This window comes from Bos indicus x Bos taurus, chromosome 15 (genome assembly GCF_003369695.1).
Source record: "Bos indicus x Bos taurus breed Angus x Brahman F1 hybrid chromosome 15, Bos_hybrid_MaternalHap_v2.0, whole genome shotgun sequence".
In the NCBI taxonomy this organism is placed as follows: Eukaryota; Metazoa; Chordata; class Mammalia; order Artiodactyla; family Bovidae; genus Bos; species Bos indicus x Bos taurus.
This window is the reverse complement of record NC_040090.1, coordinates 83,629,190-83,654,505: the sequence shown is the minus strand read 5'-3', so window position 1 is coordinate 83,654,505 and position 25,316 is coordinate 83,629,190. Positions and strand designations below refer to the sequence as shown.

The following is a 25,316-nucleotide window of genomic DNA, read 5'->3' as shown; positions in this document are numbered from 1 at the left end:
TCAGGATGGGGAACACATGTATACCTGTGGTGGATTCATTTTTATATATGGCAAAACCAATAAAATATTGTAAAGTTAAAAAATAAAATAAAATAAAATAATAGAAAAAATGTCCAACATTACTACGGTAATGGAATTTTTTTTAAGCAAAAATCTTCACATTTCTTTTATTTTTTTTCTTTTTTTTATAAGATTTTTTAAATTTTATTTTATTTAACTTTACAATATTGTATTGGTTTTGCCATATATCAAAATGAATCTGCCACAGGTATACATGTGTTCCCCATCCTGAATGCTCCTCCCTCCTCCCTCCCCATACCATCCCTCTGGGTTGTCCCATGGAGTATTACTCAGCCATTAAAAAGAATATATTTGAATCAGTTCTAATGAGGTGGATGAAACTGGAGCCTATTATACAGAGTGAAGTAAGCCAGAAAGGAAAACACCAATACAGTATACTAGCACATATATATGGAATTTAGAAAGATGATAACAATAACCCTGTATATGAGACAGCAAAAGAGCCACTGATGTATAGAACAGTCTTTTGGACTCTGGGAGAGGGAGAGGGTGGGATGATTTGGGAGAATGGCATTGAAATATGTATAATATCACATTTATTTTCTATTAATGAAAACAAATACTAACATTGGTCTTCACAAAGCAAAGAGTCTAAGGTGAATTTTCAAAAATGAGGGGACACCTGTAATGATTCTCTATACCCATGGAAAATACCAGGTCATCCTACTTACTACAACACTGTTGATAAATCAGAGCTTCTCTGAATAAGATACTCCAACTCATGGTTTCTTCTCACAAATGTCACCTTCTCAAGCTCAGTGGTCAACTGGAGCTCTTTCTTTCATAATTTGACCACACAGCAATGTCCGAGCATGGTACTAGTCTGACCGTGTTTACTAAATGATGCAAGGCTGTCTCCACGAGGTGAGAATATACCATGAAGAAAAGAGTGTCTCTTAAACAGCATCTCTTATGCCATATACAAAATAAACTCTAAATGGATTAAAGACCTAAATGTAAGGGCGGATACTGTAAAACTCCTGTAGGAAAACTCAGGTAGAATACTCTGACACAAACAGCGGCAACACTTTTTTTGGAACCATCTCTTAAATCTGACTTTGTTTTATGGCTATAAAGAATAGAAAGCTTTTTGTAATCTCAAATTAGAGCCTGGTTGTTTCCAAATTTCTCTTCTTTTTTTTGGCAGGATTTGAATCCCATTTATTGTCCCAAAAGAAAAGCATTTGTAGGAATTTCCACTAAGTCTTTTCTGTGTAGTTTTTAGAATTGGCCCATATCTTTAGTGAAAAGAGCACCTAAAATTCAGGGTTTAGTTCCTGGCTTTTCAAAATATTGGTTCCACCAAACACTGAGTATTTGGTATTTCTCTAATGCGTTAAAACACATACATTTTATATCTTCTTTGCTCTTCTGGTAGATCACATTGAAATACTTATTGCAAGACCACCATTCATTCTTCTCTAGGTCACAAATACTATCACTTCATTTCAAGTTTGAGAATAGTTGTGGCTTATATGGAATTACTACGAATTATTACATATTTTTAGGCCCTATGCCAGCTATGTATTGAAAACATATTGAACATACAAATTTTGTTCCTGGGCTTTTGAAGATACCACAAATCTAGTGACTTATTTTACTTCATTCAGATAAGCAGAAAAAATGAGTTGTTCCTTGCATTCAGGTGGAAGGGTTATAGAGACTTTTACCTGTAAGCATTTTAGTTCTCTATCAATGAGTCATAATTAAGTCTACAGAACAGAGATTAGCTCAAGATTGTGGAGCAGAGGAAGTGAGTTCACCCCTTCTCATGTAAACACTAAAATCACAGCCAGCAGCTGAACAACCATATACCACCCTCCCCCCCAAAAAAATGCTGGAACCTACCAAAATAGATACCCTACATCCAAAGGCAAAGAAGAAGCCACAATAAGATTGTAGGAGAAGCACAGTCATGATTAAATCAAATTCTATACCCACCTGGTGGGCAACCTACAAATTAGAAAGCAATTTTACTACAGAATTTCTGCCACAAGGAGTGAAAATCTTGAGCCCTCTGTCAGGCTCACCAGGCTGGATGTCCAGCACAAGAGTAGGAGCCCCTAGAGGATCTGTCTTTGAAGGCAAGCAGTGTTTAATCACAGAAATTCCACAATGACGAAGGTAGCAGAAACCACACTCTTGGAGGGTACACACATGGTTGTGTACATATTAGGATTTGGGGAGAAAAAGAAACAATGGCATTCCAAGAGACGGGGCCAGACCTACTTTCTAGTATTGAAAACTGCAGAAGCAGAGTATTTCTTCAGCTCATGGTAGGGACAAAGATGATGGCAGTGGCAAATCTGGAGACCACTCATTGGTATGAACCTTTCTGGAAGCCACCATTAGACCCACTCTCCACCTATAGACTCCTTTGCTGGATACCTCAAGAAAGCAACCAACAGTATGGGAATACAGATCCACCCAATATCAGACAGGCTTCTCATAGAAGTCCAGAGCACAACCCTGTCCACCAGAGTGAAAAGACCCAGCTCACCCATCAGTATACAAGAACCAGTCCCTCCCATCAGGAAGCCTACATAAGCCACTTAAGACAGCCTCATCCACCCGAAGGCAAAGGGGCAGAAATAAGAACTACAGACTGCAGCCTGTGGAACTGAAACAAAATTCACAGAAAGTTAGAGAGCATGAGAGCACATGGCCCAGATGAAAGAACAAGATGAAATCCCAAAATAACAACTAATTCAGTTCAGTTGCTTAGGTATGTCTGACCCTATGCGACCCCATGAACTGCAGCATACCAGGCCTCCCTGTCTATCACCAACTCCCAGAGTCCACCCAAATCCATGCCCATTGAGTTGGTGATGCCATTGAACCATCTTATCCTCTGCCGTCCTCTTCTCCTTCTGCCCGCAAGCTTTCCCAGCATCAGGGTCTTTTCAAATGAGTCAGCTCTTCGCATCAGGTGGCCAAAGTATTGCAGTTTCAGCTTCAACATCAGTCCTTCCAAGGAACACCCAGGACTGATCTCCTTCAGAATGGACTGGTTGGATCGCCTTGCAGACCAAGGAACTCTCAAAGATCTTCTGCAACACCACAGTTCAAAAGCATCACTTCTTAGGTGCTCAGCTTTCTTTATAGTCCAACTCTCACATCCATACATGACCACTGGAAAAAACATAGCCTTTACTAGATGGGCCTTTGTTGACAAAGTAATGTCTCTGCTTTTTAATATGCTATCTATCTTGGTCATAACTTTCCTTCCAAGGAGTAAGGGTCTTTTAATTTCATGGCTGCAGTCACCATCTGCAATGATTTTGGAGCCCTCAAAAATAAAGTCAGCCACTGTTTCCCCATCTATCTACCATGAAGTGATGGGACGGGATGCCATGATCTTAGTTTTCTGAATGTTGAGTTTTAAGCCAAATTTTTCATTCTTCTCTTTCATTTTCATCAAGAGGCTTTTTAGCTTCTCCTCACTTTCAGCCATAAGGGTGGTGTCATCTGCATATCTGAGGTTATTGATATTTTTCCCGGCAATCTTGATTCTAGCTTGTGCTTCTTCCAGCACAGCATTTCTCATGATGTACTCTGCATATAAGTTAAATAAGCAGGGTGACAATATACAGCCTTGACATACTCCTTTTCCTCTTTGAAACCAGTCTGTTGTTCCAAATCCAGTTCTAACTGTTGCTTCCTGACCTGCATACAGGTTTCTCAAGAGGCAGGTCAGATGGTCTGGTATTCCCACCTCTTTAAGAATTTTCCACAGTTTATTGTGATCCACACAGTCAAAGGCTTTGGCATAGTCAATAAAGCAGAAATAGATGTTTTTCTGGAACTCTCTTGCTGTTTGATGATCCAGCAGATGTTGGCAATTTGGTCTCTGGTTCCTCTGCCTTTTCTAAAACCAGCTTGAACATCTGGAAATTCATGGTTCATGTATTGTTGAAGCCTGGCTTGGAGAATTTTGAGCATTACTTTACTAGCATGTGTGATGAGTGCAACTGTGCAGTAGTTTGAGCATTCTTTGCCATTGCCTCTCTTTGGGATTGGAATGAAAATCGACGTTTTCCAGTCCTGTGGTCACTGCTGAGTTTTCCAGATTTGCTGGCATATTTACTGCAGCACTTTCACAACATCATCTTTTAGGATTTTAAATAGCTCAACTGGAATTCCATCACCTCTACTGACTTTGTTCATAGCGATGCTTTCTAAGGCCCACTTGACTTCACTTTCCAGGATGTCTGGCTCTAGATGAGTGATCACACCACCGAGATTATCTGGATTGTGCAGATATCTGCACAGTTCTTCTGTACCACCTCTTCTTAATATCTTCTGCTTCTGTTAGGTCCAAACATTTCTGTCCTTTATTAAGCCCATCTTTGTATGAAATATTCCCTTTGTATCTCTAATTTTCTTGAAGAGATCTCTAGTCTTTCCCATTCTATTGTTTTCCTCTATTTCTTTGCATTGATCGCTAAGAAAATCTTTCTTATCTCTCCTTGCTATTTTTTGGAACTCTGCATTCAAATCGGTATATGTTTCCTTTTCTCCTTTGCTTTTCACTTCTCTTCTTTTCATGGCTATTTGTAAGGCCTCCTCATACAGCCATTTTGCCACTAAGTGCAGTGGAAATAGGCAATTTATTGAAAAAATAAATCATAGCAATGGTAGGGAAAGTGATCCTACATCTCAGAAAGAGAATGGAGGCATGAATTGAGAAGCCTGCAAGAAATATTTAATAAAGACATACAAGAACTAAAGAACAAAGAAACAGAGATGAACAATAACTGAAATGGCAAATATCTTAGAAGGAATCAATACCAGAATAATTGAGGCAGAAGAATAGATAAATAACCTGGAAGACAGAATAGTGGAAATTAGTGCCATAAAATAAAGAAAAAAAAAAAACTGAGAATAAATCAAGACAGTCTAAGAAACATCTGGGACAACATTAAATGCACCAACATTTGCATTATAAGAGTCTCAGAAGAAGAGGACCTGAGAAAATGTTTGGAGAGATAATAACAACAATCTTTCCAAACATGTGAAAGAAATTTGAGTTGTTTTCACCTGTTGGCTGTTGTGAGTAATGCTGCTATTAACCCTGGTATCAAAGAAGGCAATGGCACCCCACTGCAGTACTCTTGCCTGGAAAATCCCATGGATGGAGAAGCCTGGTAGGCTGCAGTCCGTGGGGTCGCTAGGAGTCGGACACGACTGAGCAACTTCACTTTCACTTTTCACTTGCATGCATTGGAAAAGGAAATGGCAACCCACTCCAGTGTTCTTGCCTGGAGAATCCCTTGGACGGGGGAGCCTGGTGGGCTGCCGTCCTGGGGTAGCAGAGTTGGACATGGCTGAAGTAACTTAGCGGCAGCAGCAGCAACCCTGGTATATAAATATCTGTTAAAGATCTCTGCTTCTATTCTTCTGTGTATAAAATACCAAGAGTATAGTTATATTTAACTAACATCTCCTTTTTACAAAGGGAATTTCAAAAGTTACAATAATTATTATTAAATATATCTATTGTTCGGACAGACCCAAAAGATAGCAATGAAAATAGTGTAAAGCCAGCTATAAACACCTAAGTGTTGTAAGTGGTCAACAGATCAGAAGGTTGAACTCTTTATACTGGACATTATCTCTTGAATGTTGAGGCAACAACTATGAACTGTGATTATTTATTTTCCATTACAAATGCACATATGTCTTCCTTATTGTGAGTGCAGATATTTAATTATATTTATTTGCTATTTTAAGCAGCTGTTTAACAGGAAACTCTTCTCAGCCGGAAGCCTTTTCCTTGTCACTATATCAAAGTTACAGCATAAGTAACCTTTAACCAAACACCCCATGCTTTACTCATTTTCAGCCCAAGCATACATTTCAAATATTTTAGCTTATAACAACAGCTTGGCTAACTGGTTGGTTCTTTCTGTAGATCAAAAAAGTTAGAAATGAAAAATAAGTAACAGATTATCAGATTTCTTTCCTAGGTTCCTTTTCAATAATTTCATAGTCAAACTGTGTGACCAAACTGTGAACAAGGTAACACCTACAAGAAGTCAACAAGCCTGCATGCAGGTGTCAAGGAATCTGACTCTCTATCTCAATAATTAACTGAGATTTCTTCCCTTCTTCCATTCAAAATGTTCATGGTTCAGCAGAATCTTTGGAGGTGGTTTTTGCCAACATGAAATCCATCATTTCTGTAGATTGCTGGCGTTGTGGTTTAAGGCAGCTCTCCTATTTACCAAGTTTTATGTGTATTGATTTTTTTTTTAAGTGACAAACAGCTTGATCTGATTTAGGAACGATATTCTGTTTCTGACTACCCTTCTATATCACTATGATGATGTAAATATATAAAATCTATTTATCTACTATTTTATTTCTTAGCTGTTTATTTTGTTCAATTAACATATTTATCCATGAACCAATAGCATAGTGTTAAAATTACTGCAGTGTTTCAGATACCATTGCCATATAAAAATCACTCCCAAATTTAGTGGTTTTAAAAAACTGACTATCACTTTACTATTTCAGGTAATGATAATAGATCAAGAATTTGATTAGTTCAGTTGGGTACTTAAGTTCAACATCTCTCATAAGCTTGCAGTCAGAAACTGGCTGAGGCTGCAGTCATGTAATCAGTTTCCTCACTCATATACCTATACAGGCTGGGAAGCCTTGAACAGTGGCAATTGAAACAGGCAGGACTCCATGAGATCATAGGGTGAAGCCTCATCCAATAGAACTGGTGTCCTAGTGAGATATGGAATGTAAACCAGAGTCCACATGTTTGCTCAGAGGAAAGGCCCTGAGAGAATGGAGTGAGAAGGAGGCTGTCTGTAAGTGGGAAGAGAGGCCTTACAAGAAACCCACCCTGCTGTTACATTAATCTTGGACATCCAGCCTCGAGAACTGTGAAAAAAATGAATGACTTGTATTTAAGCTATGCAATCTGCATTATTTTGTTATGGAAGCCCAAGTCAATTAATATATGGTGGTATTGATAATGGATGGTGATGATAAAATACAGGTTGACTTTACTCAATAGAGGTCTGAATTGAATGACCAAGTTTCATTTTAGAAAATAAAAAACATATTTCCTCATCCAATTGCCAGAAATAGATAATTTCCAATCCAGAGATTCTTTGACTAAAGAAGCTATCAGATATTTTTGAGTTATACCTGTCAGCACAAATAGGTGGTACAAATCTTCAACCTAATCTTTCTCTGAGAGATCTGTGACCATTTACCAAGGTAACTATACTCTAGCAAATAGAAATGCTCAAATCTTTCTGGAGATTACCTGAAATAGATTCTAACCCCCAGTCCTGGGTGGCATATTGCCACATCCTTCACTGGTCAGAAAGCTGATTGATAGTTGTTGACCTGAAACATATAGGATGCCAAATATTTCTCCAGCAAGTGTGAGTTAATTTGGGATCAGCAAGAATTGCAGTTTAGGGCCTGTACCCACGTGCAATTTCCCCACAGGCAAGGAAAGGTAAATGCTTTTATAGAAGGGAAAACAAAGTTGAGGGGGCACTAGTAAATAAAAAACACATGACGTTTCATTGGCTGAGACATTGCCAGGAAGAAAAAGAGTCTTTCTTCTTCCTGTTGAGCTCTGCTATGCTGCTATGCCTTCTGGTCTGCCAACTCTATTTCACTGGCTTTCTGTTTATTAATTTCTACAAGGCGAGAGAATACTCAATGCTCTCCTAGTGGGCCAGTTCTACATATCTAGTGAGCTATGTGTATTCTACAGAGGGCAAGCACTTCCATATCCATTCCCTGATGGTGTAGAGAACTGAATAGAAGTATTTGAAATGAATCTATCTTTCCAAAATAATGAGCAAAAAGCACCGCATTTTTGTGCTACCAAGGATATTTGACAGATGCAGGAAGTTCTCTAGTCTTACTATTACAACTTAGTTTACTTTTGTGGGTTAAGAACAAAGTGAAGACACAGGCTAAACCGGTGTGGAAAAGGGAAGCTTAAAAAAACACTGTATAATAAGTCCTTAATTTGTGTATTTTCTATTTACATGAGAAAATCTTACAGTACTGAGTCAAAGGATGTATTTGGTTATGAGCTCTCAACATTCTTATTTCCCTAGGCAGTTCTCACTTGGGAAACAATGAAACTCATTGAAATAATTACATGAAGAATTACACAAAGAAAACCATGTCTTTTGTTGAAACTACCTTATTTCAAGTGAGAATAGTGGCTAATCCCATAGGGAATAGATAAAACAAGTTGGCATTTAGAAAACCTGGATTCTTATCTTTAATCTGATAGTATCCAAATATGCACTTTTAGATATGACCCTTTCCTGCCCTGGGTTTCAGATTCTTTGTAAGCACATGAAAAAAGTGAATTAGATACTTTCTAATAAGCTCCTAATTTCAATGACTAATATTTCATTAATTGCTTATTTATTTGTGGACCTAATGCTGGTCCCTATACACTTGAATTCTCAAAATCCTTATTTATAATATAATATTAAATCCATGATAATTATTCAGTTTATGGTGAAACATGTCCAACATTTCCCAGAAGCTTCTGATTTTGGAGAGCTCTTAAATTCAGCTTGGAACTGAAACAGCAGAAGCATGCTTTTAATTCTATTACTTACTGATTACCTCATCCTGAACAAGTGAAATAAATATTCCAATTCTCAGCTTTTCTATCTATGAGTTAGGAATTATGCATTTATCTCTGAGTTATTTTCAAATTAAGTATGAGTGATGATTACAAAAAATAAATGCTCAATGTAGGACAATTTTCTTTTCTTTTTTTTTTTTAAGGTAATTTATTTTATTTTTTTTAAATTTTATTTTATTTTTAAACTTTACATAATTGTATTAGTTTTGCCAAATATCAAAATGAATCCATCACAGGTATACATGTGCTCCCCATCCTAAACCCTCCTCCCTCCTCCCTCCTCCCTCCCCATACCATCCCTCTGGGTCGTCCCAGTGCACTAGCCCCAAGCATCCAGTATCGTGCATTGAACCTGGACAATTTTCTAAAAAAAGATATTTAAGGCAGATGATTTATGGGCAGGGTTGATTACATGTTATTTAACTGACTAAATAAATAAATATAATAATACATGTATAATTAGAAAGTTTCCTGAGAGAGAAGATGGACAATTCTCAGTGGAAGAAGTTGACATCTTTGAAATTCCCAAGGGTTTTTTGAATTCATTTTTTAATGTTTCCACAAATTAGGCTGAGAAATAGTCTTCTGAAAGCCTTTGTTGAAAGATGAATGTTAAAGAAGTCTCCTGCTAAATATTTGGTGAGTTCTTACATGGGAGGTAATGTGGGCTCAAGATCAAGATCAAGACTTGAGACCAGAGAGTTTTGAAATGTATTTTAAGGGTTGCTCCTCAGTAATTACATGTCCTAGAGTACAAGGCTGAACTTCTCCATGTTTCAGTTTTTCTATCTTCCAACCACATATAATGTTCTCAAAAAAATCTTAAATAGAATAATTTATAAAATTCTTCACACAGTGCCTAGCATATATGAAGCAATATTAGGTTTTGATCATTACTTATATTAATAATTGCTAACATTCAGGAAGAACTTTGTAATTTACCCAATAATAACATCTCTCAAGAGGAAAATAGGCTTCATTTCCTTAGTCCTTTATCATCTCAGACCTTGTAATATTTTGGATACCATGGAAATATACACAGAGATGAGAAAGAGTTGTTGGACCATTTTATTTCAAAGCAAGCTTTGAAGGAGATCTCTACAAACTGGCTATATAGAAATGAATGAAAAAGAAAATAAACCAGAAAATATATGGTGAAAAATATATTTTATATATATATATATTTTTTTTTTTTTGTGGTATATATATTTTACCACAAGGTAAAAATACATAGACTTTTATGAGTATTTTAGTTTATTTCTCTAAAATGTCATTATTATTGCTGAAAAAATTTGCATGTAAGTGTTGCTAGTAAGGTTTTGCTGCTAAGTCTCTTCAGTTGTGTCTGACTCTATGTGACCCCATAGATGGCAGCCCACCAGGCTCCCCTGTCCCTGGGATTTTCCAAGCAAGAACACTGGAGTGGGTTGCCATTTCCTTCTCCAAGTAAGGTTTTACTTGGGGCTAAATGAGGACTGCAGCCCAGGAGACAATGTTTCAGAGAGACCTGAGAAACTGCTCTGAGGAAGCAAGGGGAGGAGCCAGGCTCTCTAGGAGCTTTGCAACAAATGGCAGGTAGTTGGGATCATCAAAAGATTACTGTTAACTAAAGAAACAAGATATGTTAAGGAATTTAGATCTGTCCTATATATGGGAAAGTGCAAGAGTCTGGATTCACTGAAATTACTCCTGTGATACACACCTCAGCTATCTGGGTCCAGTTATCTGTGTTTTCACATCAGGAGCTTCTTTTACCTTAGGGAGTGGCTTGTCCTCTGAGGGTCCTAAAACGGTAGGCATTCTTTTCTTCCAGAATTTCATCAGGGCTCTCGTACTCACATGCTTGTTATTCAGCCTCTCAGTCCTGTCTGACTCTTTGTGACCCCATGGACTGCAGTATGCCCAGCCTACCTGTCCTTCACTATCTTCTGGTGTTTCCTCAGACTCATATCCACTGAGTTGGTGATGCCATCCAACCATTTCATTCTCTGTCATCCCCTTCTCCTTCTACCCTCAGTCTTTCCCAGCATCAGGGGCTTTTCCATTGAGTCAGCTCTTCACATCAGGTGGCCAAAGTGTTAGAGCTTCAGGTTAAGCATCAGTCTTTATGATAAATATTAAGGATTGACTTCCTTTAGGGTTGATAGGTTGATCTCCTTGCAGTCCAAGAAATTCCCAAGAGTCTTCTCCAACACCACTGTGAAAAAGCATTAATTTTTCACTGCTTAGCCTTCTTAATGGTCCAACTCTCACATCTGTACACGACTACTGGAAAAACCATGGCTTTGACTATATGGATCATTGTCAATAAAGTGATATCTCTGTTTTTTAATACACTGTCTAGGTTTGTCTCAGCTTGTCTTCCAGGAGAAGCCATCTTTTAATTTTGTGGCTGTAGTTAATGACTACGGTGATTTTGGAGCCAAAGAAAATAAAGTCTGCCACTGTTTCCAGTTCTCCCCATCTATCTGCCATGAAGTGAAGGGACTGGATGCCATGATCTTAGTTTTTGGAATGCTGAGTTTTAAGCCAGCTTTATCACTCTCCTTTTTCACATTCATCAAGAGGCTTTTTAGTTCCTCTTCACTTTGCTTTCTCCCATTAGAGTGTTATCATCTGCATATCTGAGGTTGTTGATATTTCTCCTGGCAATCTTGATTTCAGCTTGTGATTCATCCAGTCTGGCATTTCATATGATGTACTTTGCATAGAATTTAAATAAGCAGGGTGACAATATACAGCCTTTTCATAGTTCTTTCCCAATTTTGAACCAGTCCATTTTTACATATCTGGTTCTAACTGTTGCTTTTTGACTTGCATACAGGTTTCTAAGGAGGCAGGTCACATGGTCTGGTATTCCCATCTCTTCTAGAATTTCCCACAGTTCGTTGTGATCCACACAGTCAAAGGCTTTCATGTAATCCATAAAACAGAAGTAGATGCTTTTCTGATTATTCCCTTGCTTTCTCTATGATCCAACAGATGTTGGCAATTTGATCTCCAGTTCCTCTGTCTTTTCTAAATCTAGCTTGTATATCTGGAAGTTCTTGGTTCACGTACTTCTGAAGCCATCCTGAAGGATTTTGAGTGTTACCTTGCTAGCATGTGAAATGAGGACAACTGTATGGTACCTTGAGCACTATTTGCCATTACTTTTCTTTGGAATTGGAATGAAAACTGACCTTCTCTGTCTCACATTGGAGGGATGCAATTGCTGAGGGCTGTGACACCTTTGTTTCCTGATATGGCAGAAAATTTTCCATTTCTCATTATAATATCCAGAGGAAAAAGACTTTTTTGAAAAGTGAAATCAGTGTTTCATAAAACACGAAAAGAACACATAACAGAAATTTTATTTAGCTCATTGAGTAATGAGAGAATTAGTAGGATATAACCACAGTCAAAAGGAAAATTCAGCATACCATTTTGAACATTGCTCAATCAGAGATATGTAATGACTTTATAAATAAATGCAAGATTTGTTTGATCTCTAATGATCAGGGAAATCAATCAAACTTGCATCTGACAATATTTGTATATCTATGGAAAATAATTACTTCCATTCTTGTCAGTTGTCTGTTACCTTAATAACTGTAAAATAACTTACAGTCAGTAAAAGATACAATCCCATATAATTATGACTCCAAAGAGAATGCTACTGATAACACACACATTTTTATTTTTGTTACATATTAGTCTTTCACACTTCACTTTCACTTTTCACTTTCGTGCGTTGGAGAAGGAAATGACAACCCACTCCAGTGTTCTTGCCTGGAGAATCCCAGGGACGGGGGAACCTGGTGGGCTGCCGTCTATGGGGTCGCACAGAGTCAGACATGACTGAAGCAACTTAGCAGCAGCAGCAGCAGTCTTTCACAATGTATTTTCTGAAAAAGTTAAATTTATTTATCAGCTTTATATAAAACAGGGACTGATGCCTTATGAATAAAACAGATTTATACAGAGAAAAATGTTTCACACATATTTTTGCACTTAAAAAAACATAAAATTTCCACATCCTTTGGAGTTTAACAAGAAACAACATACGTAAAATGGGAGATTAAAACAAGTTGAACATATTGACTTTTCAAGGTATGGAGGGAGTTGAGGAAAATTAATAAGATGATAAAGTACCACCTGGACTAGTAATAGCAAGAAGCATCACTATAATAGGACCTGGAGAGCATGGAAGACAGAGATCTCAGGAACCCATAAGGTCCATCCAAATGTATGCAGCCTTGGTTAAAGTCACCCAGCATTGACAAACCGCAATTGGGAACCCAGACAGTGAACACCATGACATTTCTTCTTTTATTCTCCCCTGCGCTTCTTGGCCAGAAGGTAGGGGAGATGGTTGGTGCAGACGAGGGAAGAAAACTGCTCAGGGTGGAGAGAGTGAGAGATCTCACTGGGTGAAAGGAGTTTATCATTCCAACCGTTTTTCAGTTTTGTTGTTGTTGTTGTTGTTAAGACAGTAAGTACTATTTTTGCAGTTGGCTTGAACAAAAGAAAACACAAAACAAAAGCCAGATGAGAGTCTTCCAACGCATTTATTCACTTACTTTTGTGGAACACCCGTGTATCAGACACTGAACCAAGTAATGGCGGTGAAGAGGTGAAGAGACAAATGCAGACACTTTATTTTAGATTAATGGAAGTAGTTTTAAATGAAAGAGGGGATATATTAGATTTAATCTATGTATCATCAGTGTACAGAACCAGAACCAATAATTGTACCAGTATATTTTTAACATTTAATAATATTTTTAACTTTCCTTATTGACTGAGAAGCAATAATATTTAATGCCTGGTAGCTCCCTCTGCCTGGATGTCCTCCAACAAAAACTCAAGGACCACTTGTCAGAAGGTGTGCAAGAAGGTTTTGAGCATCCTTGTAATAAAGTAAATTAAACAGCTTCAAAATGTTACTTTCATTATAAAACAGAAAATGTAACATGTTTCTTCTCCTGCACTATGGAAAAAAAAAAAAATAGCTTCTATTACTAAAGCACTTTGGACTTACCTGAAAGCCTAAAATGTTAACTTTTCATCACATTGCTAGGGATAATGTTGTTTTTGCAGGTTAATTCTCCACTTCTAAATTCATCTTCAGAATTACAATAAAAGAAAACGATGAATGTAACTGAATTCATTCTAATGGGACTTACACAGAATCCTCAGATGCAGAGAATTCTATTTTTGCTGTTACTTATCACTTACATTGTGACTGTCACTGGCAACCTGTTCATTGTGGTTACTATAATCTGCAGCCAGACTTTGGACTCCCCGATGTATTTCTTCCTGGCCTTCTTGTCCTTCATAGATGCTTGCTATTCCTCACTCATAATTCCTAGCCGATTTGCTCTCTGAATCAAAGTCTGTCTCCTTCAGTACCTGCATGATACAGCTCTTCATTGAACATTTCTTGGGAGCTTCAGAGATTGTCCTCCTTATGGTCATGGCCTTTGACCGCTATGTGGCCATCTGCAGACCCCTGCACTATGTGACCATCATGGATCACCGCACATGCTGCCTCCTGGTGGGGGTTTGTTGGACAGTGGGTTTTCTCCACTCAATTGGACAGATCCTAGTCACTTTCAGGCTCCCGTTCTGTGGTCCCAACATAATGGATCACTTCACGTGTGATATATTCCCCTTGATACAACTTGCCTGCACTGACACTTTCCTTGCTGGTCTCTTGGTTGCTGTCAATGGTGGGGTAATCCCTATGATTACTTTTGTAATGTTGTTGGTATCCTATGTGTTCATCCTTTGCTCCATGAGGACTCACAGCTCTGCAGGGAGGAAAAGAGCCCTATCTACCTGTAGCTCCCACATCACAGTTATTGTCTTCTTCTTTGTGTCCTGTATATTTATGTATCTGTGACCAGTAGCTACCTTTCCCATGGATAAAGCTATAGCAGTATTCTATACTCTTATTACCCCCATGTTAAACCCTGTTATCTACACAGCAAGGAATACAGAGGTCAAAAATGCCATTAGAATGCTATTAAACAGGAATGCAACTTCAGAAAATAAATGACTCAACATGAATATTTTATTTCTATCTTGACTTTTACAAAAGCCCTTCTTATACCTCTAACCTGACACTTATACACTTGTGCAAGGTATTATTACAATTATTCCCATTTCACAGATGGAGAACAATGAACTTCAAGAAAGTTAAATAAACCAACCAATATCAGAGACAGAACTAGTATTCAGACCTCAATATGTATAAATTCAAATTTGACAGTATTTCAACTATTTCAAAAGATATCAGAGAAAAGACAGAATTTCATCAGAACCAAGTCTCTTGATTTTTAGTGATTGAAAATTTACCTTTCTAATTACACTCTGATATGATCTACATGGATGTAAAAGCAATTGGTACTCAGAAAACTGTTTGGCCTACTGGTATCTAGAATGGTACAGAATATAAAACAGAAAGAAGATATGTCCCAATACTCCTTTGACACATACTTAATATATCTAATATTTAAAATTATATTTGATTTCTTGTTCTTTTGATAAGTTTTCAGTTATTATACAAATTTAATTTAGTATTTAAACTAATGTGAAAATTTTAAACTGTTCTCAAATGGTTCTCAACAGAATTATAAATTGAAATTTAGTGCTTTCATTTGAAGGGGAAAAAACTGGGGATCTGAAAGCTTAAATCTTTAGGTCATAGAATATATAAATCAGCTCTTAATCCAAATACTTTTATTCCACATCCTGTGTTTTTACTTTACACAGGATTCCTTAGGGCTAATATTTGATTACTGTATGATATAAAAATAGTTGTAATTATATGCCATAGGAAGTGAAACATGTTAACAATTATTAGTAACAATTAAATGCAGTTTTTTTTTTTTCAAAGACACACAATAAAACATATTTGTAGAACAGTTTCACTACTACAGAGTTAGCTTTATACTTAGGTTCCTTGAATCTGGAATCCTCTTTGAAAACTGGTTTAGTAGATCATTCATAAGGGATATATAGAAACAAAGCCAAAGTTATTATTTCATAGTTGATCAAAGTATTTCTCACCTAAGAAACTTACCTCACTTGTAAGACTGCTGTCAATTAATTTTGGATCTTTTCAAAAATGAAGCATTCTATCAAAATACAAATGTGTCTATATGTCATAGACAAGACCTTTTAGAACTAACACCCAAAAAAAGATGTTCTTTTCATTATAGGGGACTAGAATGCAAAAGTAGGAAGTCAAGAAACACCTGGAGTAACACGCAAATTTGGCCTTGGAATACAGAATGAAGCAGGGCAAAGACTAATAGAGTTTTGCCAAGAATATTCACTGGTCATAGCAAACACCCTCTTCCAAAACACAAGAGAAGACTCTACACATGGACATCACCAGATGGTCAACACCAAAATCAGATTGATTATATTCTTTGCAGCCAAAGATGGAGAACCTCTATACAGTCAACAAAAACAAGACCAGGAGCTGACTGTGGCTCAGATCATGAACTCCTTATTGCCAAATTCAGACTGAAATTGAAGAAAGTAGGGAAAACCACTAGATCATTCAGGTATAACCTAAATCAAATCCCTTATGATTATACAGTGAAAGTGAGAAATAGATTTAAGCCCTAGATTTGATAGATAGAGTGCCTGATGAACTATGGACTGAGGTTGGTGACACTGTACAGGAGACAGGGATCAAGACCATCCCCATGGAAAAGAAATGCAAAAAAGCAAAATGGCTGTCTGGGTATGCCTTACAAATAGCTGTGAAGAGAAGAGAAGTGAAAAGCAAAGGAGAAAAGGAAAGATATAAGCATCTGAATGCAGAGCTTCAAAGAATAGCAAGAAGAGATAAGAAAGCCTTCTTCAGCAATCAATGCAAAGACATAGAGGAAAACAACAGAATGGGAAAGACTAGAGATCTCTTGAAGAAAATTAGAGATACCGAGGGAATATTTCATGCAAAGATGGGCTCAATAAAGGACAGAAATGGTATGGACCTAACAGAAGCAGAAGATATTAAGAAGAGGTGGCAAGAATACACAGAAGAACTGTACAAAAAAAGATCTTCACAAGCCAGATAATCACTGTGGCGTGATCACTGACCTAGAGCCAGACATCCTGGAGTGTGAAATCAAGTGGGCCTTAGAAAGTATCACTATGAACAAAGCTAGTGGAGGTGACAGAATTCCAGTTGAGCTATTTCAAATCCTGAAAGATGATGCTGTGATAGTGCTGCACTCGATATGCCAGCAAATCTGGAAAACTCAGCAGTGGCCACAGGACTGGAAAAAGTCAGTTTTTATTCCAATGCCAAAGAAAGGCAATGCCAAAGAATGCTCAAACTACCACACACTTGCACTCATCTCACACACTAGTAAAGTAATGCTCAGAATTCTCTAAGCCAGGCTTCAGCAATATGTGAACCATGAATTTACAATTGTTCAAGCTGGTTTTAGAAAAGGTAGAGGAACCAGAGACCAAATTGCCAACATCCACTGGATCATCAAAAAAGCAAGAGAGTTCCAGAAAAACATCTATTTCTGCTGTATTGACTATGCCAAAGCCTTTGACTGTGTGGATCACAATAAACTGTGGAAAATTGTGAAAGAGATGGGAATACCAGAGCACCTGACTTGCCTCTTGAGAAATTTGTATGCAGGTCAGGAAGCAACAGTTAGAACTGGACATGGAACAACAGGTTCCAAATAGGAAAAGGAGTATGTCAAGGCTGTATATTGTCACCCTGCTTATTTAACTTCTATGCAGAGTACATCATGAGAAATGCTGTGCTGGAAGAAGCACAAGCTGGAATCAAGATTGCCAGGAGAAATATCAATAACCTCAGATATGCAGATGACACCACCTTTATGGCAGAAAGTGAAGAGGAACTCAAAAGTCTCTTCATGAAGGTGAAAGAATAGAATGAAAAAGTTAGTTTAAAACTCAACATTCAGAAAACAAAGATCATGGCATCTGGTCCCATCACTTCATGGGAAATAGATGGGGAAACAGTGGAAACAGTGTCAGACTTTATTTTGGGGGGCTCCAAAATCACTGCAGATGGCGACTGAAGCCATGAAATTAAAAGACGCTTACTCCTTGGAAGAAAACTTATGACCAACCTAGATAGCATATTGAAAAGCAGAGACCTTACTTTGCCAACAAAGGTCCATCTAGTTAAGGCTATGGTTTTTCCAGTGGTCATGTATGATGTGAGAGTTGGACTGTGAAGAAGGCTGAGTGCCAAAGAATTGATGCTTTTGAACTGTGGTGTTGGAGAAGACTGTTGAGAGTCCCTTGGACTGCAAGGAGATCCAACCAGTCCATTCTGAAGGAGATCAGCCCTGGGTGTTCTTTGGAAGGAATGATGCTAAAGCTTAAACTCCAGTACTTTGGCCACCTCATGCGAAGAGTTAACTCATTGGAAAAGACTCTGATGCTTGGAGGGATTGGAGGCAGGAGGAGAAGAGGATGACAGAGGATGAGATGGCTGAATGGCATCACTGACTCGATGGATGTGAGTCTGAGTGAACTCCGGAAGTTGGTGATGGCCAGGGAGGCCTGGAGTGCTGCGATTCATGGGGTTGCAAAGAATCAAACACGACTGAGTGACTGAACTGAACTGAACGGAAACCTAAGAAGGAGATTAAAATTAAAGATGAGTGCTATAAAAGTTATCTTCTAAAGTTCAGTTAAGTTAAATAATTGAGTTGCTGGCTAGATTTGTTAATGATGGTGAAATACCCCTGGGGTCCAATTAGCCACAGTTAAGAAACTACAAATTTTGCCTACAAACAGGATGTGTATGACACCTTTAAGACTCAAGAGGAAGATCTTATGCAAAGATACTGTTTATAAATCAATAAAGACACTTTCTGTAGCTGAGCTAGTTGACATTTTTAACTTTACAACTTATCTCATTTTTGGTGAACTAACAGTTGCCTGAAGCCCTGGTCATGGACCTATGTCAGACACGTTCATAGGTGAGATTTTTTTTTTTTTAAATGAAATCATGTAATCATAGACCCTCAAGTTTAAATGATCTTACAAATTATATAATCATCCCTCATCCTCACTGATATGAGATTTAAATCCTTTCTTCAGTAAGCATCCAGAATGTTAGACTCAACTACAATGCTACCAACTTAGAAGTAAAAGTGTGTATTTTTCTCAGTGATACATATTTATATTAGTTAAAAAAATAATTATTTAGAATAATTTTGTATTTCAACTTTGCATCCAAAATTTTCCCACTTAATTATACAACATTAGAATTTTCCTAAGATGTTGCACAACTTTTTAAAACACCCAAAAATAATCATTTCATTAATACAGCTAAATTTTTCACAGCTCTTAACAGTTGTAAATAATGAATTTTCCATTTCTAAAATATTTTCCTTTAGAATTTATTCCTAGGAAGAATATTGTGGAGCCAAAGAAAAATGAAAAAGTAATTTCTATTTCTTCAGAGTTATTTCTAAAACACTTAATTAGACATAACTATGTCTAATTCTGCTCTATGTATTGATACACTATTATCTTTTCTGATCATTTCTGGGATCCCAATTCAAAATAAGAGAATATAATGAAGCTGCAGCAGTTTGTTTCCACATAAGTATAAAATTTTTATTTTGGATAATTTAAAAACAAAATTCTTTATCCTTGAAAGGGAAATAATTTTTTTTTCAGAATACATTGTATTATGTTTATGGTTTCTCTTCTCTTTTTTTGGGAAATGTATATCCCCAATTTTTCATTCTATTAGTAATGCAGTATCCTGGAAACAGAAATGATAGCTAGTATGGAAAGACTGGAGAGGAAGGCATAGGAATGTATTTGGCAAAAACATAAAGGAGTGGGAAAAGCATTCCTATCATGGTGGGATGAGCTGCTGTTGTTTGGTAATAAAATATCAGGCGTTAAGAGCAATTAACATGGATTCTTTTTATCACTCTGTGTAAACATACATACATTAAAATACAGATTAAGTATCCAATAAATATTGTTGGGGACTTCCCTAGTGGCTCAGAGGGTATTTGTTGAATGAATTAACTTGGAATAAGTATTTACCAGTATGCAACAGATTTGATATACTTGTGTTAGTCTGTGTATATATGTATAGTGCATTATCTATCTCTTTATCTTACCTGGCAAGCTATTTCAGTTAGTTCTCCACATTGAAATTTTCATTTTAAAACTTTGAAAATAAGGGTTTCTTTTCCCTAACAGATCCTTATGTATTGAACACCTATGAAAGAGTTTTTTTATCCATGTCTACTGAATCTGTACTTTACTTTATATTTTTACAACAATATAAAAATGTTAAATTGTATGTGGATCAAAGTTTTAAAGAATAAAAAAATCAATTAATAAATGCCATAATCATCTTGAAAGTAAAATGACTCAGTAAAATTCTCTTTCTTAGAGGCAAGAATATTTTCACATTCACCCCAGAAAGAGTATCAGAAATTACTAAATTGGAATGCAGCTTCCTTTCAAAAGCTTGTTTCTCATCAAGTAATGATAAACAGAGCAGGAGAATGAGAACACTTAAATTTCTCCCAAGTTTATGGGTAGGACAAGCAGTTGTATACTTATCCATGGAAATGGCAATTCACCAAGCATTTAATCATCATCTAATAGGTTTCATGCATGACAGATATTATGCCAGGTACTATGATAAGTGAGGAAACACAGTTGAATGCTATATGTGTTCTGATAGGTACCAGAGAGGATGTGTTGCCAAAGACTTTTATATATGTATACACACACACACACACATACATATATATATATATATATATATATATATATAAAATCTTTAACATGCCTGCTTATGACAGATATTTATTGATGATGTCTTTCCACAGTAAGAGCTGAGAGTTCAGATGCAAATTCTAATGGAAGAGGGAGTAACTCTTACATCTGAGGGGTAACTGTAGGCTTACAGGATGAATCTGAGAATTGCAATTTGTAAATCGACTAAAAGGAAGGCTCAGAAGTATGGAGCACTAAGATGACTTGTCAGACTCATGTGGAATTGGAGCCAGGAGAAGAATCCAGATCCCATAGCCCAATGTTTTCTCAGTAAATTAAAAGTTGACTGATAGGTGTTTACAGGAGAGAGAGACTAGATGTCTGAAGAGGTAAAAAGCATCATAGAGGAAGAATTAAAAAAATAATAACATTAAAGCAACTACGGGGCAGAAGTATCAAGGACATGCTCCACATTCACCACAACTGCTCTGTTTTTGTTCTAAGACATTCAGACAACTCTTTCCTAATTAACAAGTATCATTCTTTATATCTTTGTAGGCAATTCAGGCCCCAGGAAGGTGGGAGTTCATAAATGAATCTCATGGCTCCCAACAATGTGACTGAATTTGTTCTCTTGGGACTCACATAGAATCCACCCTTGCAGAAAATACTCTTTGTTGTCTTTTTGTTCATTTTCCTGTTCACTGTGCTCGCCAATCTGTTCATTGTCATCACCATCTCCCTCAGCCCCACACTTTCTGTCCCCATGTACTTCTTTCTCACTCACTTGTCCTTCATAGATGGCATCTTCAGCTCTGTCACCACCCCCAAAATGATCATTGACCTGCTGTACCAGAGGAGAACCATCTCCTGGGCTGGATGCCTGACTCAACCCTTTCTGGAGCACTTTCTGGCAGCATCAGAGGTCATCATCCTCATCATGTCCATGGCCTCTGACCGCTACATGGACATCTGCAAGCCTCTGCACTACACGGCCATCATGAGATAGAGGCTCTGCCAGCTCCTGGTGGTGGTGGCCTGGACTGGGGGGATCCTGCATGCCACCGTGCAGATGTTATTCACTGTGGACTTGACCTTCTGTGGACCCAATATCATTACTCACTTCATATGTGATTTCTTTTCACTGTTGGAAATTGCCTGCAGCAACACTTACAGGCTGGGAATGGTGGTGGCCACTAACAGTGGGGGCATGTGCTTACTTATGTTTTTAATGCTGCTCATCTCCTACATAGTCATCCTGAGCTCCCTGAAATCCCAAGGATCTGAAGGATGGCACAAGGCCCTCCCATGTGGCTCCCACTTTACAGTAGTGGTGCTCTATTTTATCCCTTGTATTTTCACCTATACCCGTCCAGTGATCAGTTACCCTGAAGACAAGTTGGTGAGTGTGTTCTTTGCAATCCTCACTCCCACGTTAAATCCTATCATTTACACAGTGAGAAACAGAGGTGAAAAATGCTGTGAGGAGTTTGTTGAAGAGGACAGTAATGTAGCTGTTCATGATGCCAATTAGAGGATGATTTATATGCATTGATATCCTTGAACCTATTGTAAATTGTGATAGAAACTAAAATACTTTGCAGAACACTGACAGAAAAAAAGGCTCTGAAACTAACATTTGTTGATAATTTAGTATTGTCTAGATGCAGGAAGTGAAGAGGAACTAAAAGGCCTCTTGATGAAAATGAAAGAGAAGAGTGAAAAAGTTGGCTTAAAACTCAACATTCAGAAAACAAAGATCATGACATCTGGTCCCATCACTTCACGGGAAATAGATGGGGAAACAGTGGAAACAGAGTCAGACTTTATTTTTTTATGGGCTCCAAAATCACTGCAGATGGTGACTGCAGCCATAAAATTAAGACGTTTACTCCTTGGAAGAAAACTTATGACCAACCTAGATAGCATATTGAAAAGCAGAGACATTACTTTGCCAACAAAGGTCCATCTAGTCAAGGCTTTGCTTTTCCAGTGGTCATGTATGGATGTGAGAGTTGGACTGTGAAGAAAGCTGAGCGCCAAAGAATTAATGCCTTTGAACTGTGGTGTTGGAGAAGACTCTTGAGAGTCCCTTGGACTGCAAGGAGATCCAACCAGTCCATTCTGAAGGAGATCAGCCCTGGGTGTTCTTTGGAATGAACGATGCTAAAGCTGAAATTCCAGTACTTTGGCCACCTCATGCAAAAAGACTCTGATGCTGGGAGGGATTGGAGGCAGGAAGAGAAGGGGACGACAGAGGACGAGATGGCTGGATGGCATCAATGAGTCGATGGATGTGAGTCTGAATGAACTCCGGGAGTTGGTGATGGCCAGGGAGGCCTGGTGTGCTGCGATTCATGGGGTCGCAAAGAGTCGGACACGACTGAGAGACTGAACTGAACTGAACTGAGACATATCTTTGGAGAAGGCACTGGCAACCCACTCCAGTACTGTTGCCTGGAAACTCCCGTGGAAGGAGGAGCCTGGTAGGCTGCAGTCCATGGGATCGCTAAGAGTCGGACACGACTGGGTGACTTCACTTTCCCTTTTCACTTTCATGCATTGGAGAAGGAAATGGTAACCCACTCCAGTGTTCTTGCCTGGAGAATCCCTGGGACGGAGGAGCCTGGTGGGCTGGCGTCTATGGGGTTGCACAGAATCAGACACGACTGACTTAACTTAGCAGCAACAGCAGACATATCTTAGGCATTTTTGTAAATTTTAATATAGTTTCTAGAGACTAACACACACACACACATAGACTTCAATATTAATGTTCATAGCCACAAGATAAATAATAAAGAAAATGTAAACCACTAGTTTTATGTTTGTAGAGTTTATTATTCTCCACTGTTACTACTACTTTACTGAATTTTCCAGTAAATTTATCTTACTTGGATAAAATTGACTTTTCTATAGACCATTGATCTCTGAACTTTTTCTAGTTTTGTTTAGCTTGTGGTAAAACAAATAAGGGATAAAAATTGTTTGATAAATACCAAGGGAAGGGGCAATTGAATAAGGGAATCACAGATGAATTTTTTTCTGCACTATGAAATCATCAAAGTCAAAAGAGAGACACTCACAGTAGGAGGAATAATTCACAATCTATCTACAATTATTTTTTTTTTGGCACAAACATTATACAGGGATTTTTAAATTAACTTTAATTGTCTTTTATTTTCTTAAATATCCTCATGGTTCACATTTTTCTTGAATATAATAGAAATGTTTTCATCTTCATAGCAAGATTTGAGGAACCATTTGAAACAAGAAGAGTAAACACCTTTTATAAATTGCAACAAAAAAAGCATATGGTTAGTTTCCAAAGAATTTCAGAAAAACATCTACTCTTGCTTCATTGACTACACTAAAGCCTTTGACTGTGTGTAACACAGTAAACTGGAAAATTCTTAAAGAAATAGAAACACCAAACCACCTTACCTGCATCCTGAGAAATCTGTATGCAGGTAAGAAGCAACAGTTAGAATTGGAAATGGAAAAAAGAACTGGTTCCAAATTGGGAAAGAAGTAGGTCAAGGCTGTATATTGTCACCCTACTTATTTAACTTATATGCAGAGTACATCATGCCAAATGCTGAGCTGGATGAAGCACAAGCTGGAATCAAGATTTCTGGGAGAAATATCATAAACATCAGACATGTAGATGACACCACCCTTATGACCTGCTGCACTGGAGGAGAACCATCTCCTGGGATGGCTGCCTGACTCAGCTCTTTATGGAGCACTTTCTGAGAGCATCAGTGACCCATCATCCTCACTGTCATGTCCTATGACTGCTACATGGCCATCTGCAAGCCTCTGCACTACACAACCATTATTCGACAGGGGGTCTGCCAGCTCCTGGTGGTGGTGGCCTGGACTGGGGGGATCCTGCATGCCACCGTGTAGGTTCTTTTCACCATGGACTTGACCTTATGTGCCTCAAATCTTATTGACCACTTTATGTGTAATTTCTTCTCACTGTTAAAACTATCCGTCAGCCACACCTACACGCTTGGAATCATGGTAGCAGCTAACACTGGGGCCATGTGCTTGCTCATTTTTTCCTGCTCCTCATCTCCTACACAGTAATCCTGAGCTCCCTGAAATCCCATGGCTCTGAAGGAAGGCTCAAGGCCCTCTCTACATGTGGCTCCCACTTTACAGTAGTGGTGCTCTCTTTCGCCCCTTGTACATTCACCTACATGCATCCTGTGACCACTTACCCTGTGGACAAGTGGGTGTCTGTGTTCTTTGCAATTCTCACTCCTATGTTAAATCCTATCATTTACACAGTTAGAAATGCAGAGGTGAAAAATGCAGTGAAAGTTTTGTTGACAAGGAGAGTAACTTAGGCTGTTCATAGTGCCTAGAAAGTGATGAGTTAAATACTTAGGAAGGGTTATACCTGTTGTAAAGTTTGAATGCCATCTAAGAAAATTTCCATGTCACTAACAAAAACAATAAAGAAAAAAGACCCAGAAACTAGCAATTGCTGTTTATTTAATATTGATATCTTTAATGTATTTTCCCAGTGTTTCAGCGTTCATGTTCATACCTTCAGAATTGGCAATGGAAAGAATAGCTATAAACACCCAGTTTGGTGACTGTAGAATATGTGTTTTTCCAGAGCCTCACTGGTACTTTACCAAGTTCTTCATATATGTCTTTGGATGAAATGCGCATTGTCATAGGACTATGATGGCAGAACTCCTATTTTTGCTTAGCCTGTGGTAACAAAAACAAAGGATAGAAATTCTTAGGTAGGTACACAGTGGAGAGACAGTTGAGAGAAGGAATAACACCTGAATTTTTATTTGCACAATGA

General features: G+C 37.9%; 3 pseudogenes; all 3 read left to right on the top strand.

The window, feature by feature from the left end:
- Positions 1-13,864: 13,864 nt before the first annotated feature.
- LOC113905092 lies at positions 13,865-14,774 on the top strand (annotated as a pseudogene).
- Positions 14,775-21,077: 6,303 nt separating this feature from the next.
- On the top strand, positions 21,078-21,999 carry LOC113905091 (annotated as a pseudogene).
- A 1,538-nt stretch (positions 22,000-23,537) lies between these two features.
- On the top strand, positions 23,538-24,843 carry LOC113905090 (annotated as a pseudogene).
- Positions 24,844-25,316: the final 473 nt, after the last annotated feature.